Consider the following 13711-nt stretch of genomic DNA (forward strand, 5'->3'; position numbering starts at 1 on the left):
ATCTCTTTAAATAGTTCTGCTTGTGCCACTGGGTCTTGTACTTGTCTTTCTATTTGTGCTCTTAATCGGTCGATGAACTGCAAGAAACTTTCTGAATCATATTGTTTAATATTGACATAGCTACCTGGTGATACAACTGTTGGTATTTGGTGAAAAGCTTTTCCTGCAACTTTACGGATCTTCTCTATAGTGAATTCAGATAATGCTCGAGTTTGGTCTTCTGGGATAGCCCATTGATTTTCACCGCACAGGTGCTCATAGGTAATGTCTGTCCCTTCTAAATCTTTAGCACCCTGTGTGGTATTTTTAAGTTCTTATAGAAGATCTTTCAAGGATTTTTTCCAGGTGTCTTCCCAGAGGTCAAACTCTGAGGGAGTTAAAAGGCACCTGAATATATCTTTGAGGTCTGCGGGGACCAGCTCAAAGGAGAACAGAGTAGCTCGCATCATGCTTATAAATATTTCACTATCTCGGCCAAATTCTTTTTGGCTTTTACATAATTTTTTTATTTTGGTGTCTTGGTTTAGGGCAAATTTGGGAGGAAACCTCTGAATAAGGTCTCTGGAAAGCAAACCCAAAAGGCCCCTCCCCCCAGCTGGTCGGGGAAAAGAACTTCCTTGGAGAAAAATGGAAAAAACTTATTTATTTAACAAACAAAATGTCCACAAGCATAAAGAATGAATAATATGAAACAATAAAACCTCTTGCTGCTCAGAACAGAGATGGTAAACCTGAGAAAAATTCTTGCCATGGGAGGCTCAGCTCAATCAGTTTTTTATCAGGCCCAGTCCCTCTGGAGGTCCAGGCCCGGTGGGCCGCAAGTGCGAGCCTTCGGTGCTTCTCTGGGGTTTTCAGTCCGGAGCAGATTTAAAGAGTCCCAAGAAAAAGGAAAAAAAAAAAAAAAAACCAGTCCAGGGAACTTCTGTGCCCTAGCTAGCTAAACTAACTAAAAAGCAAAAAAAGATCTCTTTCACAGGCCCTGGTCTGTGCTTCAGACGAACACCGTCCAGAGAGAGGAATGTGTAGGAGGAGAGCTGTTTTCAAAACAAACTTGGTGCTTCTTTCCCTGCTTTGCTCTCACAGCCAGTCTTAAAGGCACAGAACTCAATATACAGCACAGACAGAACAGACGATTGGGGATACAAGCATCATAAAGTCATCCTAGGACTTTGGTAAGAGAAACGTTGGTAAGTTTTGTTTGCATTATCTCTACCAGTATGTTGTACAGGAGCAGCTAAGAATACTCTTTCACTTGCTTGGCTTTGATTATCAGGGCTTTCCCACTGGGTCCTGTTTCTATGGGAACTGGCAGTGAGCTTGCTTTCTTCCCTCCCTTCCCCTTTCCACCCCCTGGCCCCGAGAACCCCAGGAACCCCAGCTTTGGCAGCCCTGGAAACCCGTACCCAGCAACCCCAGCAACTTCGGCTTTACCTACACCCCCACCCCCGGCAGCCCTGGAAACTTGGGCTTTAACTCCACCCCCACCCCAGTCAGCCCTGGGAACTCCAGCCCCTGTACTACCCTGACCAGCAGCCCTGCAGGGGCTGGGTGGGTAGGCATGGTAATTGGGTGAGGGGGTGTGGGAGCCAGGTGGGGGATGTAGGAACTGGGTGTTGGAAGGGGGGACTGTGGGACCTGGAAAGAGTGAGGGGGGTGGGCTGTTTTGAGGGGCGGGGTATCCGTGGGAACTGGGATTGCAAAATGGGGAGGTGATGTTGCAGGATGACGTCATGCAGGGCGGGAACATGGGGGAGAGGCGGGGGCATCTGGGGGGAGGAAGGGGTTGTAGGACTGGAAGGGGCTGGGGGAGGGGGTGTGTGGGTGAAAGGGATTATGGGAAGAAGAAGGGTAAGATTGAAGGCTGGCCATGTGCTTTCATCTATATTGGATCTCTGCTACATGCCTGGGCATGTCTTGGGACCATGCCACGTGGTTTAGCTCGGCTATGGCATAAGGGGTTTTATTTTCAGAGCTAGCAAAACGCAAAGTACTAGGCACAGTAGCTGGGAAAGACGGGTATAGGGAGAATTCTCTGCCAGCCTGCACACAGCTTTCAGAGCCAGGGCCCTGAAAAAGAGGCGGAGGACCAGGGGTGCTATGAACGAATTCTCAGTGAGTGTGGATGCTCCAAAGGCTGCCTCTGTGTAGCTGCCGTAGTCCGAGATGTGGATTGTGTTATGTCTCCAGAACTCCTGAGACTGCTGAGACTGCTGCCACCACCCCCAGCTCTGACAGATCCGCTGCCAGACCTGCCCAGAGCCACTGCAGATGCTGGTGTCTCAGCCCCCTCTCCCCGGAAAGAGGCGGCCTTGCCGGCCGGCTGAAAGCCATGGCCCCTGCCCCCAGGAAGTGGGGGAGTGCCGAGCATGGTTCTGTGGAGCTCTGGAGGGAGCAATGGGAGGCGCCGGTGCCCCGGCACCTCAGAGACAGGCGACCCCCCATCCCTGGTGGGGCTGGGCAACCATCCTGCTGGTCCTGCATTCCTGCATTAGCATGTTAAAAGCAAGGTGATTGTCCTAGCTGTGCCTAATGTAATCGGAGCTTACCTAGTTTCCCCCCCCCCCCCCCATGCTGCCTTACTTGAGGAGGGCATATGCAAATAAGACGAACACACAGCATGCTGGGAGAGAGTTCTTTGGGGATGAAAGGCACCCCAAAATGGAAGACTGAGCACGGTAAAAAGATTTAGGTGGTGCCCTGGCCGAGGAAGGAGTGGACGCACCCCCCTGGCCTGGTTTGAAGACTCGCCATAATCTATTAAGAGTCTGAATGGAATGGGAGCGGGCCAGCTCAAGTGACTGGGACAGAGAGCAGGAAACTCTCAAGGTTTTTCCCTGAGGGTAAAGAGCTGACGTCTGCTACTCCGCACTTCAGTGACAGCCCTCCACCGCTCTGCCTTCTGATGGTAGACCAGAGAGAGCTTCTAGCTGTTCCCATGGGAACAAGAACTTGGCACCTACTGTTTGCAGTGGAGTGATGAACTGGGACAGCACCTGCTCCTTCGGCTTGCTATAGCAGCGTGAAAAACTCCTGTCAGACCCTACCATCCAGCTGATGACTTTAGAAAAGAGCTGATCACTTTATTAAAGAGCTGATTATTAATAATGGCATAAGCCCTGTTCTGAAGGCTGGGACTCAATCTTGGGGCTGGAGACCAAGCAATGCAGGTCCAACCAATATGATTATAACATATGTTCTCCTCTTTATTCACGAGATGGCTGGTTATATACAGTAAGAATAGTTTACAGTAACAGGTGCATTTCTATTGGCAGTGAAGCATGGACAAATATGTAAACAATCACAGTTTAAGGCAGCAACCGTATTTCCATCCTAACTATCCCAGCTAAAGCATGTGCACACCTTAAGTGACTTTCTAACTGCGCCACAGGTTTATCTACTTCTAGGCAGGCCAAAATCTGAGGCCTAGTTTGGGATAGCTCAACCTTTATTCTATAAGTCATCCTGCTCTTGCTACACTGTTCCTTTCAATTGGGGTCTCGTCTGGGATAGCCACGCCCACAGAGGACCACCCCTGAAGAGGACGACCATTTGCTTTGAGGGATCCTTTGGAGTTGTTGGCTACCCCCAGACCCTGGGATCAGCATGGGACCAAGCAATGCAGAAGAACGCCGGATTGGTGAGATAAATCCGTGGCGGAAGTGGGAGGCGAGTGAATGAGTGATTGAGTGAGATGGGGGCTGGCAACTTGGACCCCCAGAGCAAAAGTGGACCCCCTAGCATCATGTTTCCGGTCTCCCGAGAGGGTGCCGGCTGAGAACGTAGGGAAGCGAATGGCATAGAAGAGTGACTGAGGCACCTCCTTGGGGGAGGGCCCCTTCGAGCGTGCAAAGGTTCTTGAGGTGCGAGGTAAGATCCCCGGCAGGGCAGCACCCCCCAAAAAGCAGGTGAGAGGAGATCCCCAGCAGGGCAAGTGAGAGGTCCCTGGCAGGGCTGCCCCAGAAGGCAGGTGAAAGAGGATCCCTGGCACGGCAGGATGCCCCATCAGGCAGGCAGGGGAAGATCCCTGGCAGAGCAGGTGCAAGGTAATGTTCCTGGCATGGCAGGACAAGATGCCCCAGTAGGCAGGCAAAGGAAGGTCCTCAGCAGGGCAGATGAAAAATCCCTGGCAAGGTAGCATGCTCCAGAAGGCAGGTGAGAGGAGATCCCCAGCAAGGCAGGTGAGAGGTCCCTGGCAAGGCTACCCCAGAAGGCAGATAAGAGGAGATCCCCAGCAGGGCAGTGTGGATGCACGGCTGGAAAAGCAGGGACATGTGCACAATCCTGCTCTTAGCTTAAGGGATGAGTAGAAGATGAAACGTCCTTGAACCATTCCTTAGATGGAATAAGGAGGAAGTAAAGTTTGGAGCAATAGCTGTAACAGGATGCTAGACAGGATGTGTTGACCATAAGTTGGAGAAGGCTCACAGCATCCAGCCGCGTGGACAGAGCTTCTAAGCCAATCATGTATACTGCAAGGACGTGTGAACACTATGGTTTAACCAATGATGTTCAGAGTTAGGTGCATGATATGCTTAGCCCAGTATAAATGTAAGCCAAATAGCTGAATAAACGAGCAAGATTTTTAACTCATATTGAGTGCTGTCTTGACTCTGGCTGATTCCCCGGCCAACAGGGCAGGTGAGAGGTCCCTGGCAGGGCTGCTCCAGAAGGCAGGTGAAAGAGGATCCCTGGCATGGCAGGATGCCCCATCAGGCAGATGAGGGAAGATCCCTGGCAGAGCAGGTGCAAGGTAATGTCCCCGGCATGGCAGGGCAACATGCCCCAGTAGGCAGGTGAGAGAAAGTCCCCAGCAGGGCAGGTGGAAAGTCCCGGGCAGTGCAGCATGCCCCAGAAGGCAGGTGAGAAAAGATCCCCAGCAGGGCAGGTGAGAAAAGATCCCAAGCAGCGCAGGATGCCCCGACAGGTAGGCAAGGAAGATCCCTGACAGGGCAAGTGGGAAGTCCCTGGCAGGATAGGGCACGATGTCCCAGCAGGCAGGTGGGGGATGTCCCCGAGAGAGTTTAAGAATATCCCAGCAGTCAAGTAAGATATCCTTAGCAAGCAGGAAAGCAGGCATGAAGGTGAGCAAACAGACATGAAAGCAAACAGGCATTAAGGCAGGCAAGAAAGCAAGCAAGAGAGCTAAGAAGAAGGCAGGCAGAAAAGCAAACAGGAAGACAGGCAAGCAAGAAGGCAAGCAAGAAGATGAGTAAGAAAGACAGGCAAAAAGTGCAGGCAGATAAACAAAAAGGGAAGCAAGGGAGGCTTGGCCGGAGTTCGAGTGTAAGGCTCGGCGAGACGTTCGACCTTACCTCGGCAGGGAGTTCGAGTCTCCTACACCTAGTAAAGTTAGAGTTCAAACGAGACCATTTAAAGTACAGGGAAGAGATTCAGAATGTTTAGTTGTGAGAGATGAGACAAGCTTTAGTTATCTTAAAGTTTAGATTGCCCATCAGAATATTCCAGTTCAGACTGGGGCACTGTTAAAGTACTTTTTTTTTTTTTAAATAAGCAGACCCTTCCAAAAAAGACAGTAAAGAAGATTCTCCCTAACAGCCCCTTGGAGCAATTGTCAAACCAATAAGATTCTTAAAAGACCATGAAGAGTCCAGATAAAGTTGATACATTTTAGTCTGAGTATAGCTGAGATTAAAATTACAAAGAGAGTAGCCATAGTGTAAGACCCAAATTCAGTAAATGTGTAACCAGTTAAACCAACATCTCTAAGCCCAAGAAGACCCTGATGTAAAACAACTGTCTTATGCAGCCTACTGGCTAGAAAACTCTTTAAGTAATGAAAATGTGAAAATATGCAAACTCTCCCTCCTACCCCAGCTGTACCTCCAGTCTCTTCCTTAACCTCTCCAACAGTTCCCCTTCACCAATTGTGATACCCTCACTTCCCCACTTGGGAGTGGGAACCACCCCTGCCCAGTGTTTCTCTTAGCCTCTGTCTCCACTACTACTCCCCCTACCTGGTGTTTTAGAAGAAGAGCCAGATTACAACACCCAATCCAAAGCACCAAGAACAGAGAAGGTCTTTCCCCTCAGAAAAGTTCCTAGAGATTAACTGAAGAGATTAGGTTTGTAAATGCACCTTTGAAAGCCCCTGAAGTCCAGAACTCTAAGAAAGAGATAGAGGATTTAGTAGAAGACCCTGTTAGAATATCTAACCAGCTAGACCAGATTCTGAGGGCAAATAGTTATTCCTAGAGAGAGTTAAACTCTTTTCTAATAATTCTGTTCACTCCAGAAGAAGTCCAGATGGTCTAGATGGCAAAGATAAAGATATAAGGAATAAATAAATAAATAAATAAATAAATAAATAAAAATAGACTGTGGCCCCCAAAAGACCATAAGATGCCCTTAGTAGACACCAGCAAAAATCCAAACCTAGAAGAAAGAAAGCAAAGTGTGAGAGACTATAGATCCCTGATAGTGAGAAAAATCAAAGTCTATACTCTACCTCTCAAAACTACTAGACCCAGTAGCTAAGAGATGGCCAACTTGCCTCCAAACAGTTGCAGTGGCAGCTATCCTAATAAAAGAAGCCCAAAAGTTGACCCTGCAGAAGAAAAATTACTAAGCCAAAAGGCTTAAATTAGTTGACTGACTCTAAAATAACGAACACAAGTGACTTAGAATTAATCACCCTATGCAGTTTCTCACTAGAGAACCCCTAGCCAATCTAGAACATCATTAAAAGCAAGAAGTTTAGTAACAGCAGATGAAGAGAAAGCAGAAGTGCTTTATGCTTTGTTTTGCTCCTGTGAGAAGACAGCTTGTCTTCAAGATAGTTGTCATACTGAGTCAGTAGAGTGTTAAAGAACAGAATAGTCCTCCTGTTATTCAAAAAGTAGTCAGAGAAGTAGTAATTTGCTTTAATGCCCACTCACATGAAATCCATCCCAAAGAGATAAGAGAGATGACAGATAAGTTTGCAAAGCCACTCTCCATCATCTACCAACAGTCCCAACTCACTAGTGAAGTTCTAGATGACTGAAAGCCGGCCAATGTAATTCCCATTCATAAAAAGTAGAGAAGAGCCTAGTAATTATATGCCAGTTAGCCTGACAACAGTACTAAGTAAGATAATAGAGCAGTTTATACTGAGAGCTATTGTGCAGCACTGACGAGATAGAGTATCAGACCCAGCCAGCATGAGTTTAAGAGAAGTAAGTTGTGTTTGACCCCACTAGCGTCCTTTTATGACCAGGTGACTCGCCTGGTAGATGCAACAAAAGTTGTATGTTTTCTATTTAGACTTCAGCAAAGTCTTTGACACTGTTTCCCACAGCATACTCCTGAGAGAGCTGGCAGCCCACAGCTTATACAAGAATACTCTTTGCTAAGTTAAGAACTGGCTACATACCCGAGCCCAGAGAGTAGTAATGAATAGTGCTGCATCCAGCAGGCAACCAGCCACCAGTGGTGTCCCTCAAAAGTCTGTGCTGAAGCCAGTTCTATTTAATACATTTATTAATAACATAGATGAAAGTATTGAGTCCTTCATTAGTAAATTTACAGACGACACTAAGCTGAGAGCATGTGTCCATCTGTTAGAGAGTAAGAAGACTCTGTAGAGAAACCTAAAATGATTAGATAGATAAGCAAAATCCAATAAGATAACGTTTAATAAGTCCAAATGCCAGGTGTTGGATTTTAGCCACAATAACCCCCTGCAATATTACAAGCTGAAGGTAGTGTGGCTGGACAGTACACAAGCAGAAAGAGACCTGAAAGTTCTAGTTGATAACCAACTAAATATGAGCCAGCAGTATGCCCTGATGGCCAAGGCCAACAGTATCGTGGGCTGTATCGAGAATAGTGTAGCCAGCAGGAGCAGAGAGGTCATTCTTTCCTTGTGCATAGCATTGGTGAGACCACGCCTTGAGTACTGAGTCCAATTCTGAGCCCCTCAGTTTAAGAAAGATGTTAAGATGCTTGAGCATGTCAAAAGAAAGCAACAAAGCTAGTGAGAAGCTTAGAACACTAGCCCTATAAATACTAGCTGGAAGAGCTGAAGTTGTTTGGCCTAGAGAAAAAGAGATTCAGAAGTAACCTTATCACTCTACAAGTTCCTGAAAGGTAGTTGTAGTAAGGTGAGAGTTAGTCTTGTTCTTCAAGCAGCAACTGATAGAACAAGAAGACACAGTCTTAAGTGGTGCCAAAAGAGATATAAACGAAATGTTTAACAAAAAAATTACAGAAAAAGTGATTAAGTATTAAAAATTTCTGCCTAGAGAAGTAGTAAAGTCACCATCCCTAGTGTAAGAAGGGACTGGATGTGGCACTTAGTGCCATAGTTTAGTTAGAGTTAGACTTGATCCTAGAGGTCTCTTTCAGCCTAATTGTGGTGGTGTGGAATTAAGTTCATAATAAGTTTGTTAGGTTTGTGCAGGTTGATTGTACAGTGGTATGTTCCTTGTACCCCATTTCCCCCTGTTGGTATTATCCTGGCATTCCCCAAGTCATATAACTCTTCAGTTATTTGTCAATCTTTCCTCATGGTCTGTGTAAACCCCTCCCTGTTGTCCCTGATTGGTTTCTGTTATGTCACCCCATGTTCGTACCACCTCTTTAGTTGAAGCCCGTTGGTTGTAACCTCCTTACCACACCCCATTTCACTGCTGTATAAAACGGCAGGTCAGAAGAGCCTTGGGGGCAGTCTGAGCATCAGGCAGGTGGTAAGGAGGTCCTGTGGGATGCCCAAATAAATCTGTTGTTTTACTGGACTGGCTCCTCCCTTCTTCTTCTCCGTCATTGTCAGCATTCTCCACCACCTCACACAGCCTCTCAGGACAAGAACTCACAGGGATCAGCAGGCTTGCGTGACTTGCCTGGCTGTACCCTTTAGCCTGCTGTGGTGTCTGAGCTAGCCGGGGCAGGCAGAGAGACTGAGTTCTCTTAAAGGCACCGCGACAGCCTGGTGTCCAACGTGGGAGCCTGAGAAACTCCAGGGACGCCGCGGAGAGGACTGGCAAGCCACAGTGTGAAGCTCTGGGCTTGCAAAGATCGTCCTTGGACGTCACGCTACCACCTGTCGTAGCAGCCTCTGTAATCGGGGTGCGCTCCCAGTGGACGAGGAAGGCAGCCTCTCCAGGCACTCAGAAGAGGTCTTTCTCAGACGGAGACCCCAGGATCAAGCATTGCACCCAAGCCGGGTAGTGGTGAGTACCCTCCATTCCTTTGTGAGGACGCAGGTGTGTGTGTGTGTTAGTTTCTCTCCCTCCATGGGCGATTCGTGTGATGTGTCACCCGAATCACTGGCTGCGCAGCCCCAGGGGTGTGGGTTTTGGCCCCTCTCCCTGGTTTTGACTCCCTGGCAGCTTTAGGGTTTTTTTGTGGTTTTTTCGTGCTTTCAGTTTGTGCAGAGTGAGTGTCAGCTCGAGTGGCTGTCAGCTCCAACAGGAGTAGATTGCTGTCAGCCAGTTTAAGTTAAGCACAGCACCCCAGTCTGGCTTTTTGTGAGTGCTTGGGTTTTTGAATACTGGATTTTAAAGCGTGCTGTGGTTTCTAATTTCAGTTGCTAGCTTTATTTAGTCTTGATCCTGTGCGTGTGAGCTGTACTTAACATCGAGAGCAGAATGGGTGCAGGTCTCTCCACAGCTCAGAAAGGGGTGTTTTATGTTTCAGCTGAAGTTTTGAACTTAGAGAAAGTTCAATTCTCTAAGGGTTGTTTGAAGAGGTTGGTCCGATGGATTTTTCTACATTTCCCTCAAGTATCCCCATCCCATGCCCGGTTGTGGTGCACTGTGGAGCAGAAAATTTTAGAATTGGCTAATGCAGGGGACAAAACAGTTCAAAATTATTCATTCCTGGTCCTGCAGCTTAAGGCTGCCACACTGGGAAATGGAGGAAAAGCCATCTTCAGGACAACCTTCCCCAGTTTCTCCTCACCCCAGTCCCAACCCCTCTTTCCCAAGAAAAGGGATTCTAAAGGGAGTGACAGCCCCGAGGTCTGTCAGCTCAGGCTCCCCACAGGTCCCTCGATCCCCCCGCCCGAGCAGTCAAGGCCAGACTGCCTGGGATTCCTCTGAAAGCCCTGGCCAGGCAGTCAGAGGATCGTGCCCTCCCCAGACTTTCCAAATTGAAAAACCTAAAGTTTGTTTTAATTTTGCTGCGCCACAATCGTCTCAACATGGCGCCTGTGGTTCTAATTTTGCTGCGCCACATTGTCTCAAAATGGTGCCTGTTGTTGTAATTTTTCTGCATCACAATCATTTCAAAATGGCGACGACCGCGTGTGGTGGTCGTCATCTCAAAATGGCGGCTATGACGTGCCACAGTCGTCGTCTCAAAATGGCGGCGATCACGTGCTGCAGTCGTCGTCCTCTTTGTCCCTTTCTTCTTCCCACAATCCTTTCTGTTCCTCCAACCCTTTCCGGTCCCCAACTCCTCCCACTTCCCCAAAGATCCCACCCACTCTCCCTGCCCACAGACACACCCCTGATGCTGAATCCCCGCCTTCCTCAGCCTCACCCCTCACCGGAAGTCGGCCATCTTGGATTTCTGGTTCCCACACCCCCACTTCCGGTTCCCACAATTGGAACCCAGAAGTAGGCAGCCGGGAACCCGGAAGTCCCCATGCCTCTTTCACTGCTGCCCCAGTGACTTACAGAAGATCTCGGGGAGGTAATAATACCAATCCTAATTGGCATGCCTTTTCCCAATCCATCATTAGAGATCTGTGTAAGGCACATAAGGAGTATGGCAGAGAAAGCCCATACTTTAGAGGCCTCCTTGCTGCTGATCTTTCTGGAATTGTTGCTGTTCCAGCAGATCTCCGAGAACTGTTTGCATGCCTCATGAATACAACAGAATTTAAACTCTGGGAAGGGGGATGGAAAGAGTTGCTCAGAGATTCGCTTCCACATCTCCTGCAGCAACCAGACACAGCAGTTGATGAGCAAGGCAATGCTCTCACCCCTGAACTGCTCTGTGGTGAGGGACAGTGCATGTCTGTCACCACTTGGGCTTCCCTCATCCCTGCTCCTGCCCTTGATGTTGTTAAAGACCTTGCATGTAAAGCATTTTTTAGTCTGCAGCCTCATGGTCCCCTGCCTCCGTACACTCAGATTAAACAAGGGTCAGCTGAACCTTTTGTAGATTTTGTTGAAAAATTAACACGAGCTATTGAGGTCCAGGTTAAGAAAGAGCAAGCTAGGGAAGGGATCTTAGAGGAAATTGCTTTTGTGAATGCTAACGAGTTTTGTCGTGCAGCAATTTTAAGTCTTCCTCTAGACCCCCCTACAACTCTTCAAAGTATGCTACAAGTCTGCCAGATAAAGGTTCCATTCCCGACCCCGAGGCATCCAACACGACTGACCCAACCGCATCGTACTTCGCATGAAGTCAACGTTGTTGTTGCGACCGCTGCAGACTCCTCACATCCCAAGCCTTTGCAGTGCAAGCTGTCCTTTCGCCAGACCCCAACAAAGCCTTGTCTTCTGTGCGGGGAGGGTGGTCATTGGGCAACTGAATGTCCAGTCAATGCTCAGTTCCAGGCATTCAGACAGCAGACTCAGGGCAAGGAGGGGAATTCACAACACGTAGCACCACAGGGAATGCCACGCCCCAACTGCCGTTTCCAAAAAAACTAAAGGGGGAGCGTGGGTCCACCCAGCGCGATGACACCAATGGGGTGGACCGGGCAGGGGAGAAAGGGGGAGAACAACCAGACTGTGACAGAAAATTACCTGACGTGACTCAATCTTTAGAACATGACTTGGGAAAACTGATTCTAACAACTCATTCTACCTTTGAACCTTACAGGTTGCGGCTGACGGAATCTTTGATCCTCAGTGACCGCAATTGGCATTTCATCATCATCAATCCCGACGAGATAGAGAACTGGCCTCTAATTGAAGGTGAGTATCTCATCGTTGGGGATTGCAAACTTACTCCGCATGAGATTGAGGTTCTCCCTGGGAGACTTTCCAACAATCCCAGGCGCCTCATTCTCTGGCTGCTATGCATCCACCCACCAACATTTTTACCAAAAGGGCAAATTGTAGCACAGGCAATTCCTTTTGGGAATCCATCTCTGAAAACCACTCTATCAGTCAACACAGTTCAAAAGGTAACAGTTCACAAGCCAAAGATCAAATGTACGTTTACAGTGGGAAATGAATCTTTTGACGCAGAGACACTTTTGGACACAGGGGCAAATGTGACGATTGTGCCCACCAAGGACTGGCCGTCACATTGGGCCTTGGAAAACGTGGCTGGACACGTCAGAGGTGTAGGGGGACTCCAATTGGCGAGACAATCCAAAAGTGTGGTGCAAATTAAGGGGCCGAAAGGACAATTGGCAAGTCTGCTTCCTTTCGTTTTAGATTATGAGGAACCTTTGCTTGGAAAAGACCTCATGGCCCGGGGGGGGTCACAATTGACATTCCTGACCCCTCGCAAAATTTTTGGGCTGCAGCCACTGAGAAGCGCCCTACCCAAAGGTTGAATTGGAAGACTGATACACCAGTCTGGGTGGAACAGTGGCCGCTCACCACCAAAAAATTGAAGGCGCTTCAGGAGCTAGTAGAGGAGCAATTGAATAAAGGACACATAGAGGAGACTAACTCCCCTTGTACTTCCCCAGTCTTTGTCATCCGCAAGGCTGACAAGACTCAGTGGCGGCTCCTCCACGACCTCCGCCAAATTAACAACGTCATAGAAGATATGGGGTCTTTCCAGCCTGGGATGCCTTCCCCAACCATGCTCCCACGAAATTGGGAATTGGCTGTAACAGACATTAAAGACTGCTTTTTTCAAATTCCTTTGCACCCTGATGATGCCCCTCGTTTTGCTTTCTCGGTACCTTCCATCAACCGAGCGGCCCCAAGGAAGCGATATCACTGGAAGGTGCTTCCCCAGGGAATGAAAAACTCACCAGTGATTTGTCAACAATACGTCGCTTCTTTGCTGTCCCCTGTCTGCGCAGTCGCGGAGGGAGTGATCATCCATCATTATATGGATGACATACTCGTTTGTGCCTCAACTGATGATCTGCTGGCCTATGCGCTTAACCTCACAACAAATTCGTTGTTTGCTGCAGGCTTTGAGTTGCAGGACAGCAAGATTCAGAAGATGCCACCTTGGAAATACCTGGGCCTGGAAATCAGTAGGCGGTCCATTGCACCGCAAAAATTGGACATCAAAACCAAAGTCAGGACTCTTGCGGATGTCCATCAATTGTCTGGTGCATTGAACTGGTTAAGGCCTTGGCTAGGTCTGACTACTGAGGACCTAGCCCCTCTTTTCAATTTATTGAAAGGGGGAGAGGAGCTTAGTTCTCCTAGGGCACTTACCCCGGAGGCGAAGGCAGCCCTGGTGAAGGTACAGGAGGCAATGTCAACACGACAGGCAAGCAGGTGTGACCCTGGTCTGCCATTCAATTTTATCATCATGGAAAAGCTGCCACACCTGCATGGTGTGATTTTCCAGTGGGACTCATCACACAAGTCACCAAAACAAGGTAGGAAGGGCCAAGGCAGAGGAGACCCTTTTTTTATCATAGAATGGGTCTTTCTCAGTCACCACCGGCCCAAGAGAATGACACGGCCACAAGAATTGATGGCTGAGCTAATCCGCAAAGCGAGAACACGGATCAAAGAATTGGCTGGATGCGATTTTGCATGCATTCACATGCCAATTGGCTTGCAAACGGGCCAAATCACGAAACCAATGTTGGAACACCTGCTTCAGGAGAATG

This window comes from Prinia subflava (genome assembly GCF_021018805.1).
Source record: "Prinia subflava isolate CZ2003 ecotype Zambia chromosome W unlocalized genomic scaffold, Cam_Psub_1.2 scaffold_39_NEW, whole genome shotgun sequence".
In the NCBI taxonomy this organism is placed as follows: Eukaryota; Metazoa; Chordata; class Aves; order Passeriformes; family Cisticolidae; genus Prinia; species Prinia subflava.